Source organism: Mytilus californianus, unplaced genomic scaffold, assembly GCF_021869535.1.
Source record: "Mytilus californianus isolate M0D057914Y unplaced genomic scaffold, xbMytCali1.0.p SCAF_3, whole genome shotgun sequence".
Lineage (NCBI taxonomy): Eukaryota > Metazoa > Mollusca > Bivalvia > Mytilida > Mytilidae > Mytilus > Mytilus californianus.
In genome coordinates, this window is record NW_026262679.1 from 101,362,428 (window position 1) to 101,384,967 (window position 22,540).

Sequence of the window (22,540 nt, forward strand, 5' to 3'; positions counted from 1 at the left end):
ATATTTTTGAACTTATTTTGTTTTTGTTTCAGATACCAGCCCCAGGATATTTACATCAGGACAGGTAACATATGCATCGGAAAGTAAGTATATTTTTTTTTATTTATTAATAGTTGTCTGATAGATATTAAAATAATTTGAATATGTATTACAGATAGACGGGAGCCAAGAGAGAAGAAGAAGACAGAACAGTCCTAGACATGGAGATGATTAAATTGTAGATACCAAGCTGATGATGTAGGTATTTTGTCGTTACAATTGTACTTAAACTGTTAATAGTTGTAAGGTAATAAAATCAGTTTTCCCTGGAAAAACAGCTTGAAAATTTATTACAAATTAGTCCAAAATTTCTTTTCAAATTTATACTCTAATGAAAAAAGTATACTTGTACTCCAATTTAGGATTTGAATTAAAACATGCATCACATTAATTTCTGAATTAATTTTAACAGCAAATAGTCTCTTAACATTGACAATTTGAAAACCCTTTCTCTAATAGTCACACCTGTACGAAAGTAAAGTTTCCGATTGTCAATTTGGATGTCTAGATATTTAGTCGATTTTTTAAAAGTAATTTGGAAAATATGACTTGATTTAGATTGTTTGAAATTCAGTTGAATTTTAATCATTTCTGTTCAAAATGTATACATCAGATTGTTTTGGTGAGCCACCAACTTCTGATAATTTGACATGCACATTAATTTCGGAAATAATGATTATATCATTAAACCGTCTTCATTACTGATTGAAATATAGATTTAAAATGAAAATAAGTTAATGATATACAGTCAAAAAGAGCAATTGACCAATGATGATGGCTGCCATTAATGCCAGTTTTTCTTTATAGATATTTTGAAAGGAAAAAAAATTAAAGTAGCAAATTTTTTAAGTTTTATATTTGGTTCAATATTTTTGAAATTATTTTGTTTTTGTTTCAGATACCAGCCCCAGGATATTTACATCAGGACAGGTAACATATGCATCGGAAAGTAAGTATATTTTTTTTTATTTATTAATAGTTGTCTGATAGATATTAAAATAATTTGAATATGTATTACAGATAGATGGGAGCCAAGAGAGAAGAAGAAGACAGAACAGTCCTAGACATGGAGATGATTAAATTGTAGATGCCAAGATGATGATGTAGGTATTTTGTCGTTACAATTGTACTTAAACTGTTAATAGTTGTAAGGTAATAAAATCAGTTTTCCCTGGAAAAACAGCTTGAAAATTTATTACAAATTAGTCCAAAATTTCTTTTCAAATTTATACTCTAATGAAAAAAGTATACTTGTACTCCAATTTAGGATTTGAATTAAAACATGCATCACATTAATTTCTGAATTAATTTTAACAGCAAATAGTCTCTTAACATTGACAATTTGAAAACCCTTTCTCTAATAGTCACACCTGTACGAAAGTAAAGTTTCCGATTGTCAATTTGGATGTCTACATATTTAGTCGATTTTTTAAAAGTAATTTGGAAAATATGACTTGATTTAGATTGTTTGAAATTCAGTTGAATTTTAATCATTTCTGTTCAAAATGTATACATCAGATTGTTTTGGTTAGCCACCAACTTCTGATAATTTGACACGCACATTAATTTCGGAAATAATGATTATATCATTAAACCGTCTTCATTACTGATTAAAATATAGATTTAAAATGAAAATAAGTTAATGATATACAGTCAAAAAGAGCAATTGACCAATGATGATGGCTGCCATTAATGCCAGTTTTTCTTTATAGATATTTTGAAAGGAAAAAAAATTAAAGTAGCAAATTTTTTAAGTTTTATATTTGGTTCAATATTTTTGAACTTATTTTGTTTTTGTTTCAGATACCAGCCCCAGGATATTTACATCAGGACAGGTAACATATGCATCGGAAAGTAAGTATATTTTTTTTTATTTATTAATAGTTGTCTGATAGATATTAAAATAATTTGAATATGTATTACAGATAGATGGGAGCCAAGAGAGAAGAAGAAGACAGAACAGTCCTAGACATGGAGATGATTAAATTGTAGATGCCAAGATGATGATGTAGGTATTTTGTCGTTACAATTGTACTTGACCTGTTAATAGTTGTAAGGTAATAAAATCAGTTTTCCCTGGAAAAACAGCTTGAAAATTTATTACAAATTAGTCCAAAATTTCTTTTCAAATTTATACTCTAATGAAAAAAGTATACTTGTACTCCAATTTAGGATTTGAATTAAAACATGCATCACATTAATTTCTGAATTAATTTTAACAGCAAATAGTCTCTTAACATTGACAATTTGGAAACCCTTTCTCTAATAGTCACACCTGTACGAAAGTAAAGTTTCCGATTGTCAATTTGGATATCTACATATTTAGTCGATTTTTTAAAAGTAATTTGGAAAATATGACTTGATTTAGATTGTTTGAAATTCAGTTGAATTTTAATCATTTCTGTTCAAAATGTATACATCAGATTGTTTTGGTTAGCCACCAACTTCTGATAATTTGACACGCACATTAATTTCGGAAATAATGATTATATCATTAAACCGTCTTCATTACTGATTGAAATATAGATTTAAAATGAAAATAAGTTAATGATATACAGTCAAAAAGAGCAATTGATCAATGATGATGGCTGCCATTAATGCCAGTTTTTCTTTATAGATATTTTGAAAGAAAAAAAAATTAAAGTAGCAAATTTTTTAAGTTTTATATTTGGTTCAATATTTTTGAACTTATTTTGTTTTTGTTTCAGATACCAGCCCCAGGATATTTACATCAGGACAGGTAACATATGCATCGGAAAGTAAGTATATTTTTTTTTTATTTATTAATAGTTGTCTGATAGATATTAAAATAATTTGAATATGTATTACAGATAGACGGGAGCCAAGAGAGAAGAAGAAGACAGAACAGTCCTAGACATGGAGATGATTAAATTGTAGATGCCAAGATGATGATGTAGGTATTTTGTCGTTACAATTGTACTTAAACTGTTAATAGTTGTAAGGTAATAAAATCAGTTTTCCCTGGAAAAACAGCTTGAAAATTTATTACAAATCAGTCCAAAATTTCTTTTCAAATTTTTACTCTAATGAAAAAAGTATACTTGTACTCCAATTTAGGATTTGAATTAAAACATGCATCACATTAATTTCTGAATTAATTTTAACAGCAAATAGTCTCTTAACATTGACAATTTGGAAACCCTTTCTCTAATAGTCACACCTGTACGAAAGTAAAGTTTCCGATTGTCAATTTGGATATCTACATATTTAGTCGATTTTTTAAAAGTAATTTGGAAAATATGACTTGATTTAGATTGTTTGAAATTCAGTTGAATTTTAATCATTTCTGTTCAAAATGTATACATCAGATTGTTTTGGTTAGCCACCAACTTCTGATAATTTGACACGCACATTAATTTCGGAAATAATGATTATATCATTAAACCGTCTTCATTACTGATTGAAATATAGATTTAAAATGAAAATAAGTTAATGATATACAGTCAAAAAGAGCAATTGATCAATGATGATGGCTGCCATTAATGCCAGTTTTTCTTTATAGATATTTTGAAAGAAAAAAAAATTAAAGTAGCAAATTTTTTAAGTTTTATATTTGGTTCAATATTTTTGAACTTATTTTGTTTTTGTTTCAGATACCAGCCCCAGGATATTTACATCAGGACAGGTAACATATGCATCGGAAAGTAAGTATATTTTTTTTTTATTTATTAATAGTTGTCTGATAGATATTAAAATAATTTGAATATGTATTACAGATAGACGGGAGCCAAGAGAGAAGAAGAAGACAGAACAGTCCTAGACATGGAGATGATTAAATTGTAGATGCCAAGATGATGATGTAGGTATTTTGTCGTTACAATTGTACTTAAACTGTTAATAGTTGTAAGGTAATAAAATCAGTTTTCCCTGGAAAAACAGCTTGAAAATTTATTACAAATCAGTCCAAAATTTCTTTTCAAATTTTTACTCTAATGAAAAAAGTATACTTGTACTCCAATTTAGGATTTGAATTAAAACATGCATCACATTAATTTCAGCAAATAGTCTCATAACATTGACAATTTGGAAACCCTTTCTCTAATAGTCACACCTGTACGAAAGTAAAGTTTCCGATTGTCAATTTGGATATCTACATATTTAGTCAATTTTTTAAAAGTAATTTGGAAAATATGACTTGATTCAGATTGTTTGAAATTCAGTTGAATTTTAATCATTTCTGTTCAAAATGTATACATCAGATTGTTTTGGTTAGCCACCAACTTCTGATAATTTGACACGCACATTAATTTCGGAAATAATGATTATATCATTAAACCGTCTTCATTACTGATTGAAATATAGATTTAAAATGAAAATAAGTTAATGATATACAGTCAAAAAGAGCAATTGACCAATGATGATGGCTGCCATTAATGCCAGTTTTTCTTTATAGATATTTTGAAAGAAAAAAAAATTAAAGTAGCAAATTTTTTAAGTTTTATATTTGGTTCAATATTTTTGAACTTATTTTGTTTTTGTTTCAGATACCAGCCCCAGGATATTTACATCAGGACAGGTAACATATGCATCCGAAAGTAAGTATATTTTTTTTTATTTATTAATAGTTGTCTGATAGATATTAAAATAATTTGAATATGTATTACAGATAGATGGGAGCCAAGGGAGAAGAAGAAGACAGAACAGTCCTAGACATGGAGATGATGAAATTGTAGATGCCAAGATGATGATGTAGGTATTTTGTCGTTACAATTGTACTTAAACTGTTAATAGTTGTAAGGTAATAAAATCAGTTTTCCCTGGAAAAACAGCTTGAAAATTTATTACAAATTAGTCCAAAATTTCTTTTCAAATTTATACTCTAATGAAAAAAGTATACTTGTACTCCAATTTAGGATTTGAATTAAAACATGCATCCCATTAATTTCTGAATTATTTTTAACAGCAAATAGTCTCTTAACATTGACAATTTGGAAACCCTTTCTCTAATAGTCACACCTGTACGAAAGTAAAGTTTCCGATTGTCAATTTGGATATCTACATATTTAGTCGATTTTTTAAAAGTAATTTGGAAAATATGACTTGATTTAGATTGTTTGAAATTCAGTTGAATTTTAATCATTTCTGTTCAAAATGTATACATCAGATTGTTTTGGTTAGCCACCAACTTCTGATAATTTGACACGCACATTAATTTCTGAAATAATGATTATATCATTAAACCGTCTTCATTACTGATTGAAATATAGATTTAAAATGAAAATAAGTTAATGATATACAGTCAAAAAGAGCAATTGACCAATGATGATGGCTGCCATTAATGCCAGTTTTTCTTTATAGATATTTTGAAAGAAAAAAAAATTAAAGTAGCAAATTTTTTAAGTTTTATATTTGGTTCAATATTTTTGAACTTATTTTGTTTTTGTTTCAGATACCAGCCCCAGGATATTTACATCAGGACAGGTAACATATGCATCGGAAAGTAAGTATATTTTTTTTTATTTATTAATAGTTGTCTGATAGATATTAAAATAATTTGAATATGTATTACAGATAGACGGGAGCCAAGAGAGAAGAAGAAGACAGAACAGTCCTAGACATGGAGATGATTAAATTGTAGATGCCAAGATGATGATGTAGGTATTTTGTCGTTACAATTGTACTTGACCTGTTAATAGTTGTAAGGTAATAAAATCAGTTTTCCCTGGAAAAACAGCTTGAAAATTTATTACAAATTAGTCCAAAATTTCTTTTCAAATTTATACTCTAATGAAAAAAGTATACTTGTACTCCAATTTAGGATTTGAATTAAAACATGCATCACATTAATTTCTGAATTAATTTTAACAGCAAATAGTCTCTTAACATTGACAATTTGGAAACCCTTTCTCTAATAGTCACACCTGTACGAAAGTAAAGTTTCCGATTGTCAATTTGGATATCTACATATTTAGTCGATTTTTTAAAAGTAATTTGGAAAATATGACTTGATTTAGATTGTTTGAAATTCAGTTGAATTTTAATCATTTCTGTTCAAAATGTATACATCAGATTGTTTTGGTTAGCCACCAACTTCTGATAATTTGACACGCACATTAATTTCGGAAATAATGATTATATCATTAAACCGTCTTCATTACTGATTGAAATATAGATTTAAAATGAAAATAAGTTAATGATATACAGTCAAAAAGAGCAATTGACCAATGATGATGGCTGCCATTAATGCCAGTTTTTCTTTATAGATATTTTGAAAGAAAAAAAATTAAAGTAGCAAATTTTTTAAGTTTTATATTTGGTTCAATATTTTTGAACTTATTTTGTTTTTGTTTCAGATACCAGCCCCAGGATATTTACATCAGGACAGGTAACATATGCATCGGAAAGTAAGTATATTTTTTTTTATTTATTAATAGTTGTCTGATAGATATTAAAATAATTTGAATATGTATTACAGATAGACGGGAGCCAAGGGAGAAGAAGAAGACAGAACAGTCCTAGACATGGAGATGATGAAATTGTAGATGCCAAGATGATGATGTAGGTATTTTGTCGTTACAATTGTACTTTAACTGTTAATAGTTGTAAGGTAATAAAATCAGTTTTCCCTGGAAAAACAGCTTGAAAATTTATTACAAATTAGTCCAAAATTTCTTTTCAAATTTATACTCTAATGAAAAAAGTATACTTGTACTCCAATTTAGGATTTGAATTAAAACATGCATCACATTAATTTCTGAATTATTTTTAACAGCAAATAGTCTCTTAACATTGACAATTTGGAAACCCTTTCTCTAATAGTCACACCTGTACGAAAGTAAAGTTTCCGATTGTCAATTTGGATATCTACATATTTAGTCGATTTTTTAAAAGTAATTTGGAAAATATGACTTGATTTAGATTGTTTGAAATTCAGTTGAATTTTAATCATTTCTGTTCAAAATGTATACATCAGATTGTTTTGGTTAGCCACCAACTTCTGATAATTTGACACGCACATTAATTTCGGAAATAATGATTATATCATTAAACCGTCTTCATTACTGATTGAAATATAGATTTAAAATGAAAATAAGTTAATGATATACAGTCAAAAAGAGCAATTGATCAATGATGATGGCTGCCATTAATGCCAGTTTTTCTTTATAGATATTTTGAAAGAAAAAAAAATTAAAGTAGCAAATTTTTTAAGTTTTATATTTGGTTCAATATTTTTGAACTTATTTTGTTTTTGTTTCAGATACCAGCCCCAGGATATTTACATCAGGACAGGTAACATATGCATCGGAAAGTAAGTATATTTTTTTTTTATTTATTAATAGTTGTCTGATAGATATTAAAATAATTTGAATATGTATTACAGATAGACGGGAGCCAAGAGAGAAGAAGAAGACAGAACAGTCCTAGACATGGAGATGATTAAATTGTAGATGCCAAGATGATGATGTAGGTATTTTGTCGTTACAATTGTACTTAAACTGTTAATAGTTGTAAGGTAATAAAATCAGTTTTCCCTGGAAAAACAGCTTGAAAATTTATTACAAATTAGTCCAAAATTTCTTTTCAAATTTTTACTCTAATGAAAAAAGTATACTTGTACTCCAATTTAGGATTTGAATTAAAACATGCATCACATTAATTTCTGAATTAATTTTAACAGCAAATAGTCTCTTAACATTGACAATTTGGAAACCCTTTCTCTAATAGTCACACCTGTACGAAAGTAAAGTTTCCGATTGTCAATTTGGATATCTACATATTTAGTCGATTTTTTAAAAGTAATTTGGAAAATATGACTTGATTTAGATTGTTTGAAATTCAGTTGAATTTTAATCATTTCTGTTCAAAATGTATACATCAGATTGTTTTGGTTAGCCACCAACTTCTGATAATTTGACACGCACATTAATTTCGGAAATAATGATTATATCATTAAACCGTCTTCATTACTGATTGAAATATAGATTTAAAATGAAAATAAGTTAATGATATACAGTCAAAAAGAGCAATTGACCAATGATGATGGCTGCCATTAATGCCAGTTTTTCTTTATAGATATTTTGAAAGAAAAAAAAATTAAAGTAGCAAATTTTTTAAGTTTTATATTTGGTTCAATATTTTTGAACTTATTTTGTTTTTGTTTCAGATACCAGCCCCAGGATATTTACATCAGGACAGGTAACATATGCATCGGAAAGTAAGTATATTTTTTTTTTTATTTATTAATAGTTGTCTGATAGATATTAAAATAATTTGAATATGTATTACAGATAGACGGGAGCCAAGAGAGAAGAAGAAGACAGAACAGTCCTAGACATGGAGATGATGAAATTGTAGATGCCAAGATGATGATGTAGGTATTTTGTCGTTACAATTGTACTTAAACTGTTAATAGTTGTAAGGTAATAAAATCAGTTTTCCCTGGAAAAACAGCTTGAAAATTTATTACAAATTAGTCCAAATTTTTTTTTCAAATTTATACTCTAATGAAAAAAGTATACTTGTACTCCAATTTAGGATTTGAATTAAAACATGCATCACATTAATTTCAGCAAATAGTCTCATAACATTGACAATTTGGAAACCCTTTCTCTAATAGTCTCACCTGTACGAAAGTAAAGTTTCTGATTGTCAATTTGGATATCTACGTATTTAGTCGATTTTTTTTTAAAGTAATTTGGAAAATATGACTTGATTTAGATTGTTTGAAATTCAGTTGAATTTTAATCATTTCTGTTCAAAATGTATACATCAGATTTTTTGGTTAGCCACCAACTTCTGATAATTTGACACGCACATTAATTTCGGAAATAATGATTATATCATTAAACCGTCTTCATTACTGATTGAAATATAGATTTAAAATGAAAATAGTTAATGAAATATAGTCAAAAAGTACAATTGATCAATGATAGCTGCCAAAAATAAAAGTAAAAACTAAAGAAGCAAATTTTTCAAAAGTTTTATATTTGGTTTAATATTTTTGAACTTATTTTGTTTTTGTAACAGATTCCAGGAGCAGGTAATTTACATCGTGCCAGGCTGTCCCGTGGACGTGTTTATATTACAGACGGATGAAGCCCAGTGGAACATTACAGACGGATGGAGCCCAGAGGAACATACAGTCCTAGACCTGAAGTTACCAGATAATGATGATGTAGGTATTTAGTTTTTACAATTGTAAAATCGATGCTGAATTCTCATCTAGGGGAATAAAACGTTTATATTTATGAACTTGTGCTTTTTTTTATACAGAATGAACATAATATCATTTTTTATTTTTCTAAGAATAAAATACAAGAAATATTTTTTTCTACATATTTCAATTTTGTTTTGATGCAGGCATCATCCACAATGTCTTTGGCCACACTCATTGCTGTATATAAAATCAAGAGTAGGGAAATTATCAATTTTTATTTAACTTGGAAATCACAGTCCTTCATTGCAACCGATGTAATATATGGACTTTTTTTCACAGTTTTCAACTAAGATAATTTTAAGGTTAAAATATTACAGTTATCAATTACTTTGTCAAATCTTCATAGAATTTTATGAAAATACGACAACAAACATTTATTTTCCACATTCAAAGTACCAAGAAAGTTATTTTATCAGTTTGATATTTGGTTTCCAGTAACATGAATAAAATAATATATCATTTGAAAAGTAAATTCTGAGACAGATTTCACCTTCAGGGGGAGGCTAGTACAACAAACAGCAAGAATGTGTCATTCAATGGGAGATAACTCATAGATTATTGAGAAAAAAATTTATGTTGAAACATTTGTTTTTCCAGCTTTTTTAGATATTAAACTGGTATTGATGTTATGCTAAATCTTAAGTCAGAAAACAATTTTTTTTTAGCTGACAATTTAACACTTTCGTAAAACATATAATTTGTGTCAATTTTAATTCCTTTTTAGGTTATTACAGCGACTGTTTTCATGGATGGGGAGTAAAACTGGGTGGTCTTATACTTTTCATAAATTAGTAGGTATATAATTCCTCTGTTGAAAACAAATTTTATTTTCATTTTAAAATAAAAATTGATAGGAATATAATGTGCATTAGGCTTGAAAGTTTTAAGAGATTGGTCAGAATTTTTTTTGTCTACTTTGCACCACAGGGGATATATGGTTATGGTCTTTGTCCAAGTGTCATAAACACACTAATACTAATGAATGATTGCTCTTTTTTTTTTTTTTTTTTTAACTTTTTGTCAGATATTCAGAATCCTCTGGTTTTATCCATGAAGTGCCATTACAATTTTGCCCACTAACCCCTACTTATCTTTTCATAATTTTATAAAATATAGTTTAAAAAGCCATGTTTGAAAATCTTATAAAATCCTTGTTATTTTTTGATAGTTCTAATTTGCTATAGAATAAATAAATGGAGAATGTGTCCATGAGACAATAATTCCTTATCCAGATAATCAACATGAAACATAAAAATATATAAAACAAAAACTCTATTTGATCTACAAATCATTGAGTCTTATCATTAGTCTTCTTTAATGTTATAAATAAATAAATCGTTTTTTCCAGACAAAATAACAACACGACTGGTGGATTCAATTCTAGGAACCAGTGAAGAAATTAAAAGTGAAGACTTGCGACGGAAAATCCAGGAAACAGGTCTTTTACTGAACAGTATGAGAGAGCCAAGATGATTGTTGGATTTAAACTGCTTGGAAAATACCACCAAATGAAGACAAAAAATGCACTGCATCAACAAACAAATCAACTACTGGAATGTCAGAGCATCAGTACCTAGTTCTGATTCTAAAAACAATTGTTCAAAATAAATGCAGAATGTGACACAAATGATGACCCTGCTTGCATATAACATTATAAAGGGACAAACAGTAAAATTGATGCCATTTAAATTCAAAGCTGAACAGTGTTTTGTGGTAATTAGCATTGTGTATCAGTTTTAAAACATTTGGTTGAGGCAAAGTTAAAAATGGTAACCACTTTTGGGATGTACAAACAGATAGACAACACTTAATGCCCCCTCAGCTTCGGTGCTGGCATAAAAAATGAATTATATGTTAACAACAATCAGAAACAAAAATTCTTTTTAAATCACATACTATTGCCTTCATTTTGATTCAAATTTTCAAAACCTACCTCGATTAAAATATGACCAATTGCCATGTCGATTGCTGTTAGAATAACAAGGCAAAATAAAAAAATATATATGTGTGGTTCCAGTTACCAGACCCACCCTAGAACTTTTTTTAATTCTGTAAAATAAATTTTGAACGATCCCATTTTATGGAATGTGAATTTCAATAATTAAATTCACAGACTTCTGTCATATGAATTTCCAATAAAATTATCCACTAAGGCTTAAAATGCAACAAATTCTTAACAGAATGCAACAAAATTAACTAAAAAACATAACATGTCTGTGTATTTTAAAACCGAAAAATATAGAAAATGGAAAACTTGCTGTAGGGACGTGTACAATACCAGAATCGGACTCTGTGAACACATTTTTTTTTTATGGATTTTGATAATCCCAAAAAACAATGCCAACCTACAGACCGTATCTTTTCTTGAGAATGTAACTGGAATTTCGCATATATTTTTATTTGGCCTAAGTTTTTTTTTATTATGCAGATGAAGATTTGGATCCTTTTGGCTTGAAAGATTGTCAGGAACATGAAGAAACTGAATCCATTATGAACATATGTTCACAAACAGGTAGATATATATCTGTATATAGTATTTAAACAAAACATGCTTCAACAGTGTGCAAAATTACTGTTCCATTAATGTATTATGTATTTTAAGGAAAGATGGGGGTACTTTTAACCACAATCTGAAAGCACTAAATTTTACTAATTCTAAATGTTAACTAGTATGTATGATTTTTGCAAGAAAGTGCATGCAAGCCCAATTGCATCCTAGTTGAGTGCCTATGCGTGCCCTGTATAAAAGTACATGTACACAAATATATGCACAGCTGAATGTAAATTGGGTTTAAATGAAGCATTGCTCCAAAAAATTTGTTTGTTAAATTGGTCTGGAGTTTCCAGGCTACTTTCTGAGAATGCACTAGCTAAACTAGCCTTTTGGTCATAAAATACCCTAATATAATTGATTCCCTATGCAGATAATCAACATTAAACAAGAAAATATAAAAAAAACCTCTCTGTTTGATCTACAAATCATTGAGTCTGATCATTAGTCTTCTTTAATGTTATAAATCAATAAATCGTTTTTTCCAGACAAAATAACAACAACACTGGTTGATACAATTCTAGGAACTGGTGAAGAAGTTAAGTCTTACAAAATACAGAAGACTTGCAACGGAAAATCCCGGAATGAGGTCTTTATTGAACAGTATGAGAGAGTCAAGATGATTGTTGGATTTAAAATGCTTGAAAAATACAACCAAATGAAGACAAAAAATGCATCAACAAACAAATCAACTAATGGAATGTTGGGGCATCAGTACCTAGTTCTGACTCTAAAAGCAATTGTTCAAAATAAATGGAGAATGTGACACAGATGATGACCCTGCTTGCATATATTAACATTATAAAGGGACAAACAGTTAATTGATGCAGTTTAAATTCAAAGCGGAACAGTGTTTTGTGGTAATTAGCATTTTATATAAGTTTCAAAACATTTTGTCGAGGCAACTTAAAATTAAAAACGATAACCACTTTTGGGATGTACATACATATAGATGGACAACACTTCATGCCCCCTCAGCTTCGGTGCTGGCATAAAAAATGAACTATATGATTGCCTGCATTTTGACACTAATTTTCAAAACCTACCTCAATAAAAATATGACCAATTGCCATGATTACCGTTAGAGTTAAGGTAAAATAAAAATATATGTGTGGTTCCAGTTACCAGACCTACAAATGTACCCTAGAACTTTTTTTTGAATTCTGTAAAATAGATTTTGAACGATCCCATTTAATTGAATGTGAATTTCAACAATTGAATTCACAAGCTTCTGTCATATGAATTTCCCATGAAAGTATCTACTAATGCTAAAAATGCAACAAATTCATAACAGAATGCAACAAAATTAACTAAAAATGTAACATGTCCATATTTTACAACTAAACATATAAAAAATGGCAAACTTGTGGTTGGGGCGTGTATAATACCAGAATCAGACTCAGTGAAAGAACGATATTTTTTCCGGATTTTGACAATCCAAAAAAAAAAATGCAGATCTACTGACCCTGTCTTTTTTGGAGAATGTAACTGGAACCACACATACATTTTTATTTGGCTGATGTTTTTTCTTGATATGCAGATGGAAATATGAATCCTTTTGGCTTGGAAGATTGTCAGGAACATGAAGAAACTGAATCCATTATAAACATATGTACACAAACAGGTAAATATATATTTGTATATAGTATTCCAACAAAACATGCTTCAACAGTGTGCAAAATTACTGTTCCAATTATGTGTTATGTATTTAAAGGAAAGATGGGGGTACTTTTAACCACAGTCTGAAAGCACTAATTTCTACTAATTCTAAATGTTTATGTATGATTTTTCAAGAGATTGCAAGAAAGTACATGCAAACAGTAAAATTGATGCCATTTAAATTCAAAGCTGAACAGTGTTTTGTGGTAATTAGCATTGTGTATCAGTTTTAAAACATTTGGTTGAGGCAAAGTTAAAAATGGTAACCACTTTTGGGATGTACATACAGATGGACAACACTTAATGCCCCCTCAGCTTCGGTGCTGGCATAAAAAATGAACTATATGTTAACAACAATCAGAAACAAAAATTCTTTTTAAATCACATACTATTGCCTTCATTTTGATTCTAATTTTCAAAACCTACCTCGATTAAAATATGACCAATTGCCATGATTGCTGTTAGAATAACGAGGCAAAATAAAAAAATATATATGTGTGGTTCCAGTTACCAGACCCACCCTAGAACCTTTTTTTTAATTCTGTAAAACAAATTTTGAACGATCCCATTTTATGGAATGTGAATTTCAATAATTAAATTCACAGACTTCTGTCATATGAATTTCCAATAAAATTATCAACTAAGGCTTAAAATGCAACAAATTCTTAACAGAATGCAACAAAATTAACTAAAAAACGTAACATGTCTGATTATTTTTAAACTGTAGGGGTGTGTACAATACCAGAACAGACTCCGTGAACACATGATTTTTTTTCTGGATTTTGATAATCCCAAAAAACAATGCCAACATACGGACCGTATCTTTTTTTGAGAATGTAACTGGAACCACGCATATAATTTTATTTGGCACAAGTTTTTTTTTTTTATGCAGATGAAGATTTGGATCCTTTTGGCTTGAAAGATCATTGTCAGGAACATGAAGAAACTGAATCCATTATGAACATATGTACACAAACAGGTAGATATATATCTGTATATAGTATTTAAACAAAACATGCTTCAACAGTGTGCAAAATTACTGTTCCATAAATGTATTATGGCAGATTCCATATAAGAAAGTGAAACAACTCCCATAAGCACGTTAGGCAAAAATCATAAGCAATGAAATTCTGTTTTTGAATACATGCTTTACTTATAAAGATAAAGACAATTTGACCAAAAAAAAAATTATGAGCATCATCCTTTTTAAATAAACGAAGCCTTAAATATTATGTTTCTGACATAAGATTTGACAGACTTTATTGTTTCTGACATAAGATTTGACAGACTTTATTTTTTCTGACATAAGATTTGACAGACTTTATTATTTCTGACATAAGATTTGACAGATTTTATTATTTCTGACATAATATTTGACAGACAAATTGAGTTTCTGACATAAGATTTTGACAGACTTGATTCTGACATAAGATTTTTCATACATAAGATATTTTGACAGACAATATATATTTGTTTTTTTTGACTGACATTGGAAATCAAATCCTAGTTGAAAGTCATTTTTAAAACTCCTGGAAAATACTGCAGCCTAATATCTAACAAGATTTCACTACAGGTCAAAGAACTTTAACTGTTAGCACATTCAAATGTTTCAGACATAAGACAACAAGTTTGACAGATCTTATGTAGGAAACATATTAGTTAAAACTATTGCTTGAATAAAGTTAAATGAAAGAATCAACATGTGTTTTTTCTTATGCACAGCATGACTTACAGTTTTAACTGGCATATATTGGAACCTACAATGATTTTGAAAGTTTTTACAGCGATGTTCCTGACATAAGATTTATTGACAGACACTGAGCTATAAAGCAAGATATTTGAAAGTGAAAAAAAACATATATCACAGATGTTTTTGACTAAAAAAAGTAACAAATTTGGGAACAGGGATGTTTGAATAACCAGACTACACTAGTAAATACCAGTATACAAGTGTCAACATAAAGCATTGCAATACATAAACATTGTGTAAAACAATGGGAGTTAATTCTGTCAAAATTTTTGCATTTTTTCAACTTGTTTTAATCATTTCTACTTTAAACGGAAACAATCATATCCAAAAATTATTTTTATAATTTCTTCTAACATCATTATTCCTCAAAACATTCACAGATTATCTTTGAAATAACAGTAATTATTATTTTTATTTATTTATTCATTTTGACAGACATTTCAATTTCTTATATGGAATCTGCCATATGTATTTTAAGGAAAGATGGGGGTACTTTTAACCACAATCTGAAAGCACTAAATTTTACTAATTCTAAATGTTAACTAGTATGTATGATTTTTGCAAGAAAGTGCATGCAAGCCCAATTACATCCTAGTTGAGTGCCTATGCGTGTCCTGTATTAAAGTACATGTATACAAATATATGCACAGCTGAATGTAAATTGGGTTTAAATGAAGCATTGCTCCAAAAAATTTGTTTGTTAAATTGGTCTGGAGTTTCCAGGCTACTTTCTGAGAATGCACTAGCTAAACTAGCCTTTTGGTCATAAAATACCCTAATATAATTGATTCCCTATGCAGATAATCAACATTAAACAATAAAATATAAAAAAAACCTCTCTGTTTGATCTACAAATCATTGAGTCTGATCAATAGTCTTCTTTAATGTTATAAATCAATAAATCGTTTTTTCCAGACAAAATAACAACAACACTGGTTGATACAATTCTAGGAACTGGTGAAGAAGTTAAGTCTTACAAAATACAGAAGACTTGCAACGGAAAATCCCGAATGAGGTCTTTTACTGAACAGTATGAGAGAGTCAAGATGATTGTTGGATTTAAAATGCTTGAAAAATACAACCAAATGAAGACAAAAAATGCATCAACAAACAAATCAACTAATGGAACGTTGGGGCATCAGTACCTAGTTCTGACTCTAAAAGCAATTGTTCAAAATAAATGGAGAATGTGACACAGATGATGACCCTGCTTGCATATATTAACATTATCAAGGGACAAACAGTTAATTGATGCAGTTTAAATTCAAAGCGGAACAGTGTTTTGTGGTAATTAGCATTTTATATAAGTTTCAAAACATTTTGTCGAGGCAACTTAAAATTAAAAACGATAACCACTTTTGGGATGTACATACATATAGATGGACAACACTTCATGCCCCCTCAGCTTCGGTGCTGGCATAAAAAATGAACTATATGATTGCCTGCATTTTGACACTAATTTTCAAAACCTACCTCAATAAAAATATGACCAATTGCCATGATTACCGTTAGAGTTAAGGCAAAATAAAAATATATGTGTGGTTCCAGTTACCAGACCTACAAATGTACCCTAGAACTTTTTTTTGAATTCTGTAAAATAGATTTTGAACGATCCCATTTAATTGAATGTGAATTTCAACAATTGAATTCACAAGCTTCTGTCATATGAATTTCCCATGAAAGTATCTACTAATGCTAAAAATGCAACAAATTCATAACAGAATGCAACAAAATTAACTAAAAATGTAACATGTCTGTTAATTTTACAACTAAACATATAAAAAATGGCAAACTTGTGGTAGGGGTGTGTATAATACCAGAATCAGACTCAGTGAAAGAACGATATTTTTTCCGGATTTTGACAATCCAAAAAAAAAAAAATGCAGATCTTCTGACCCTGTCTTTTTTGGAGAATGTAACTGGAACCACACATACATTTTTATTTGGCTGATGTTTTTTTTTGATATGCAGATGGAAATATGAATCCTTTTGGCTTGAAAGATTGTCAGGAACATGAAGAAACTGAATCCATTATAAACATATGTACATAAACAGGTAAATATATATTTGTATATAGTATTCCAACAAAACATGCTTCAACAGTGTGCAAAATTACTGTTCCAATTATGTGTTATGTATTTAAAGGAAAGATGGGGGTACTTTTAACCACAGTCTGAAAGCACTAATTTCTACTAATTCTAAATGTTTATGTATGATTTTTCAAGAGATTGCAAGAAAGTACATGCAAACAGTAAAATTGATGCCATTTAAATTCAAAGCTGAACAGTGTTTTGTGGTAATTAGCATTGTGTATCAGTTTTAAAACATTTGGTTGAGGCAAAGTTAAAAATGGTAACCACTTTTGGGATGTACATACAGATGGACAACACTTAATGCCCCCTCAGCTTCGGTGCTGGCATAAAAAATGAACTATATGTTAACAACAATCAGAAACAAAAATTCTTTTTAAATCACATACTATTGCCTTCATTTTGATTCTAATTTTCAAAACCTACCTCGATTAAAATATGACCAATTGCCATGATTGCTGTTAGAATAACGAGGCAAAATAAAAAAATATATATGTGTGGTTCCAGTTACCAGACCCACCCTAGAACCTTTTTTTAATTTTGTAAAATAAATTTTGAACGATCCCATTTTATGGAATGTGAATTTCAATAATTAAATTCACAGACTTCTGTCATATGAATTTCCAATAAAATTATCAACTAAGGCTTAAAATGCAACAAATTCTTAACAGAATGCAACAAAATTAACTAAAAAACGTAACATGTCTGATTATTTTTAAACTGTAGGGGCGTGTACAATACCAGAACAGACTCCGTGAACACATGATTTTTTTTCTGGATTTTGATAATCCCAAAAAACAATGCCAACATACGGACCGTATCTTTTTTTGAGAATGTAACTGGAACCACGCATATAATTTTATTTGGCACAAGTTTTTTTTTTTATGCAGATGAAGATTTGGATCCTTTTGGCTTGAAAGATCATTGTCAGGAACATGAAGAAACTGAATCCATTATGAACATATGTACACAAACAGGTAGATATATATCTGTATATAGTATTTAAACAAAACATGCTTCAACAGTGTGCAAAATTACTGTTCCATAAATGTATTATGTATTTTAAGGAAAGATGGGGGTACTTTTAACCACAATCTGAAAGCACTAAATTTTACTAATTCTAAATGTTAACTAGTATGTATGATTTTTGCAAGAAAGTGCATGCAAGCCCAATTACATCCTAGTTGAGTGCCTATGCGTGCCCTGTATTAAAGTACATGTATACAAATATATGCACAGCTGAATGTAAATTGGGTTTAAATGAAGCATTGCTCCAAAAAATTTGTTTGTTAAATTGATCTGGAGTTTCCAGGCTACTTTCTGAGAATGCACTAGCTAAACTAGCCTTTTGGTCATAAAATACCCTAATATAATTGATTCCCTATGCAGATAATCAACATTAAACAATAAAATATAAAAAAAACCTCTCTGTTTGATCTACAAATCATTGAGTCTGATCATTAGTCTTCTTTAATGTTATAAATCAATAAATCGTTTTTTCCAGACAAAATAACAACAACACTGGTTGATACAATTCTAGGAACTGGTGAAGAAGTTAAGTCTTACAAAATACAGAAGACTTGCAACGGAAAATCCCGGAATGAGGTCTTTTACTGAACAGTATGAGAGAGTCAAGATGATTGTTGGATTTAGAATGCTTGAAAAATACAACCAAATGAAGACAAAAAATGCATCAACAAACAAATCAACTAATGGAACGTTGGGGCATCAGTACCTAGTTCTGATTCTAAAAGCAATTGTTCAAAATAAATGGAGAATGTGACACAGATGATGACCCTGCTTGCATATATTAACATTATAAAGGGACAAACAGTAAATTGATGCAGTTTAAATTCAAAGCTGAACAGTGTTTTGTGGTAATTAGCATTTTATATAAGTTTCAAAACATTTTGTCGAGGCAACTTAAAGTTAAAAACGATAACCACTTTTGGGACGTACATACAGATGGACAACACTTCATGCCACCTCAGCTTTGGTGCTGGCATAAAAAATGAACTATATGATTGCCTACATTTTGACACTAATTTTCAAAACCTACCTCGATTAAAATATGACCAATTGCCATAATTACCGTTAGAGTGGCAAAATAAAAATATATGTGTGGTTCCAGTTACCAGACCTACAAATGTACCCTAGAACTTTTTTTTGAATTCTGTAAAATAGATTTTGAACGATCCCATTTAATTGAATGTGAATTTCAACAATTGAATTCACAAGCTTCTGTCATATGAATTTCCCATGAAAGTATCTACTAATGCTAAAAATGCAACAAATTCATAACAGAATGCAACAAAATTAACTAAAAATGTAACATGTCTGTTTATTTTACAACTAAACATATAAAAAATGGCAAACTTGTGGTAGGGGCGTGTATAATACCAGAATCAGACTCAGTGAAAGAACGATATTTTTTCCGCATTTTGACAATCCAAATAAAAAAAATGCAGATATACTAACCCTGTCTTTTTTCGTGAATATGTAACTGGAATCACACATACATTTTTATTTGGCTGATGTTTTTTTTTAATATGCAGATGAAAATATGAATCCTTTTGGCTTGAAAGGTTGTCAGGAACATGAAGAAACTGAATCCATTATAAACATATGTACATAAACAGGTAGATATATATTTGTATAAAGTATTCAAACAAAACATGCTTCAACAGTGTGCAAAATTACTGTTCCAATAATGTGTTATGTATTTAAAGGAAAGATGTTTGATCTACAAATCATTAGTCTTATCAGAGTCTTCTTTAATGTTATAAATCAATAAATCGTTTTTTCCAGACAAAATAACAACAACACTGGTTGATACAATTCTAGGAACAGGTGGAGAAGTTAAAAGTTTTACAAAATTCAGAAGACTTGCAATGGAAAATCCAGGAAACAGGTCTTTTACTGAACAGTATGAGAGAGCAAAGATGATTGTTGGATTTAAAATGCTTGGAAAATACAATCAAATGAAAACAAAAATGCACTGCATCAACAAACAAATCAACTATTGGAACATTGGGGCATCAGTACCTAGTTCAGATTCTAAAAACAATTGTTTAAAATAAATGGAGAATGTGTCCATGGGACACAGATGATGCCCCTGCTTGCATATAACATTATAAAGGGACAAACAGTAAAATTGACGCCATTTCAATTCAAAGCTGAACAGTGTTTTGTGGTAATTAGCATTTTGTATAAGTTTCAAAACATTTGGTTGAGGCAAAGTTAAAAATGGTAACCACTTTTGGGATGTACATACAGATGGACAACACTTAATGCCCCCTCAGCTTCGGTGCTGGCATAAAAAATGAACTATATGTTAACAACAATCAGAAACAAAAATTCTTTTTAAATCACATACTATTGCCTTCATTTTGATTCTAATTTTCAAAACCTACCTCGATTAAAATATTACCAATTGCCATCATTCCCATAAGAATAACAAGGCAAAATAAAAAAATATATGTGTGGTTCAAGTAACCAGACCCACCCTAGAAATTTTCTTTTAAATTCTGTAAAATAAATTTTGAATGATCCCATTTTATGGAATGTGAATTTCAATAATTAATTTCACAGACTTCTGTCATAAGAATTTCCAATAAAATTATCCACTCAGGCTAAAAATGCAACAAATTCTTAACAGAATGCAACAAAATTAACTAAAAAACGTAACATGTCTGTTTATTTTAAAACCGAATATAGAAAATGGAAAACTTGCGGTAGGGGCGTGTACAATACCAGAATCGGACTCAGTGAACACACAATTTTTTTTCTGGATTTTGACAATCCCAAAAAACAATGCCAACCTAGCGAATGTATCTTTTGAGAATGTAACTGGAACCACGCATATATTTTTATTTGGCCTAAGTTTTTTTTATTATGCAGATAAGGCCACACCAATTTGATTAATAGTTCTTTGGATTTTCCCGCTCCTGTTTTGGAGAAATTGACTTTTCAATAAAAAAAAATAATTACCGCTTCCGCCAATTTTTGGGCCGCATGCCGCTCCAAAATTAGTTTATCCTTGATATTTTTTTTTCTTTAAAAGACGTTTTTCTTGTGCATATATTGCTCCGATCAATTCAAACGCACGTGTGGTAAAGTGATTTGTAAATAAAAGGTCAAAAATCGGGATGCCAAAATGAAGTTGTGTCAGATCATTGCCAAGTACAAGTAGTTATTAAACACAGTTATTTTAAACGCATTTCGTTTTACCTATGAAGACCTGTTATAGGAGACAAAAATAAAAAAAATCTTTTGTTAGGTGACCACTATTACATCAGTACTTGTTAGAAGTTAGAACCATTGTCATCCCCGATCATTGTTTCAACAGACATAGTCCGAGATTACTCTGATGTCCAACGGCTGTTTTGCCACACAAGATGGAGCGCTGTTGTCCCACGGCTCCAGCTTGTCTGGCAAAACAGCCGTTGGACGTCAGAGTAATCTAGGATTACAACAGACATAGAAAGATATATCTGTCTAACGGAATGGTGAAAGTTGACACCAGTTCTGTCTAACGGGATGGTGAAAGTTGACACCTGTAATACTCTCATTCCACCAGATAGGCTATCCAGAAACATCAACACAAATGGATACCAAGTACCATTTTGTAGGACCGAAGTGCGGAAGGAATTTTTTTACCCAAAGGACGATATGAGACTGGAATGCCCTACCACATACTGCCACCAATACAGGTAGTCTTGAATGCTTCAAGACTTACCTGCATGAGATGAACTAGATCAACGCCAAGATGTTTTTAAATTCACTGTATATATGATGTATAGCACAAATTCAAATAAAATCAATATCTATTTTTTGTCTAAATTTTAAATGCGCATCCAAAAAGTGGCAAAATTATCAACTTATTGATGGTGGCCGCGTATTGGTAGAAGTAGAAGTAGAAGTCTTGGATGAAATTAATATTAAATTCACACGAGTTTTTAAAAAATGACAGATTTATCTTATTTTGATGAAAACCTCATATCCCCTTGTTAGTCTATTGACATGCAATCAGAACTCTTTTGTAAGGGAAAATTTAAAAGTTCCAACGTTTGAGACCAAAGTGGTGGTATTGGGATTGGCATGCTAATAATAATTAGGGATGTGTTATTGGTGCAACCACTTACAGTTTAAAATACATTGCAGGTTTCAGGGGCAAAAGGAAAAAGTATTTTGCTAAGTCAGAATAATGCATGTGTATTTTAAGGGAATTTTTTAATAAATTGAGATCTACATGCATAGCAATATAACTATCT

General features: G+C 29.8%; 3 long non-coding RNA genes across 47 annotated transcripts in view; 2 read left to right on the forward strand and 1 right to left on the reverse strand.

Moving 5' to 3' along the window:
- Nucleotides 1-22,540, reverse strand: part of LOC127735589 (uncharacterized) — a 181,258-nt gene that overhangs the window by 25,958 nt on the left and 132,760 nt on the right. The gene's annotated exons all lie outside the window — the stretch shown is intronic.
- Nucleotides 1-22,540, forward strand: part of LOC127735587 (uncharacterized) — a 40,918-nt gene that overhangs the window by 14,845 nt on the left and 3,533 nt on the right. For 11 of the 45 annotated variants that reach the window (XR_007998490.1, XR_007998482.1, XR_007998483.1 and 8 more), the window contains 10 exons: nucleotides 9,028-9,175; nucleotides 9,942-10,008; nucleotides 10,566-10,930; nucleotides 11,646-11,729; nucleotides 12,257-12,357; nucleotides 16,193-16,464; nucleotides 17,149-17,232; nucleotides 18,158-18,244; nucleotides 18,772-19,144; nucleotides 20,076-20,460. This is a non-coding gene — a long non-coding RNA (uncharacterized LOC127735587). Of the gene's footprint in view, nucleotides 1-937; nucleotides 1,143-1,842; nucleotides 2,048-2,747; nucleotides 2,954-3,653; nucleotides 3,860-4,544; nucleotides 4,750-5,449; nucleotides 5,655-6,353; nucleotides 6,559-7,258; nucleotides 7,465-8,164; nucleotides 8,372-9,027; nucleotides 9,176-9,941; nucleotides 10,013-10,565; nucleotides 10,931-11,645; nucleotides 11,730-12,256; nucleotides 12,358-16,192; nucleotides 16,465-17,148; nucleotides 17,233-18,157; nucleotides 18,245-18,771; nucleotides 19,145-20,075; nucleotides 20,461-22,540 lie in introns of all 45 variants that reach the window. The other 34 variants (XR_007998475.1, XR_007998492.1, XR_007998454.1 and 31 more) reach the window with 34 other exon arrangements.
- LOC127735595 (uncharacterized) lies at nucleotides 12,364-16,180 on the forward strand. The gene is made up of 3 exons (XR_007998509.1): nucleotides 12,364-12,628; nucleotides 13,309-13,392; nucleotides 16,093-16,180. It is a non-coding gene; the product is annotated as an uncharacterized LOC127735595 (long non-coding RNA).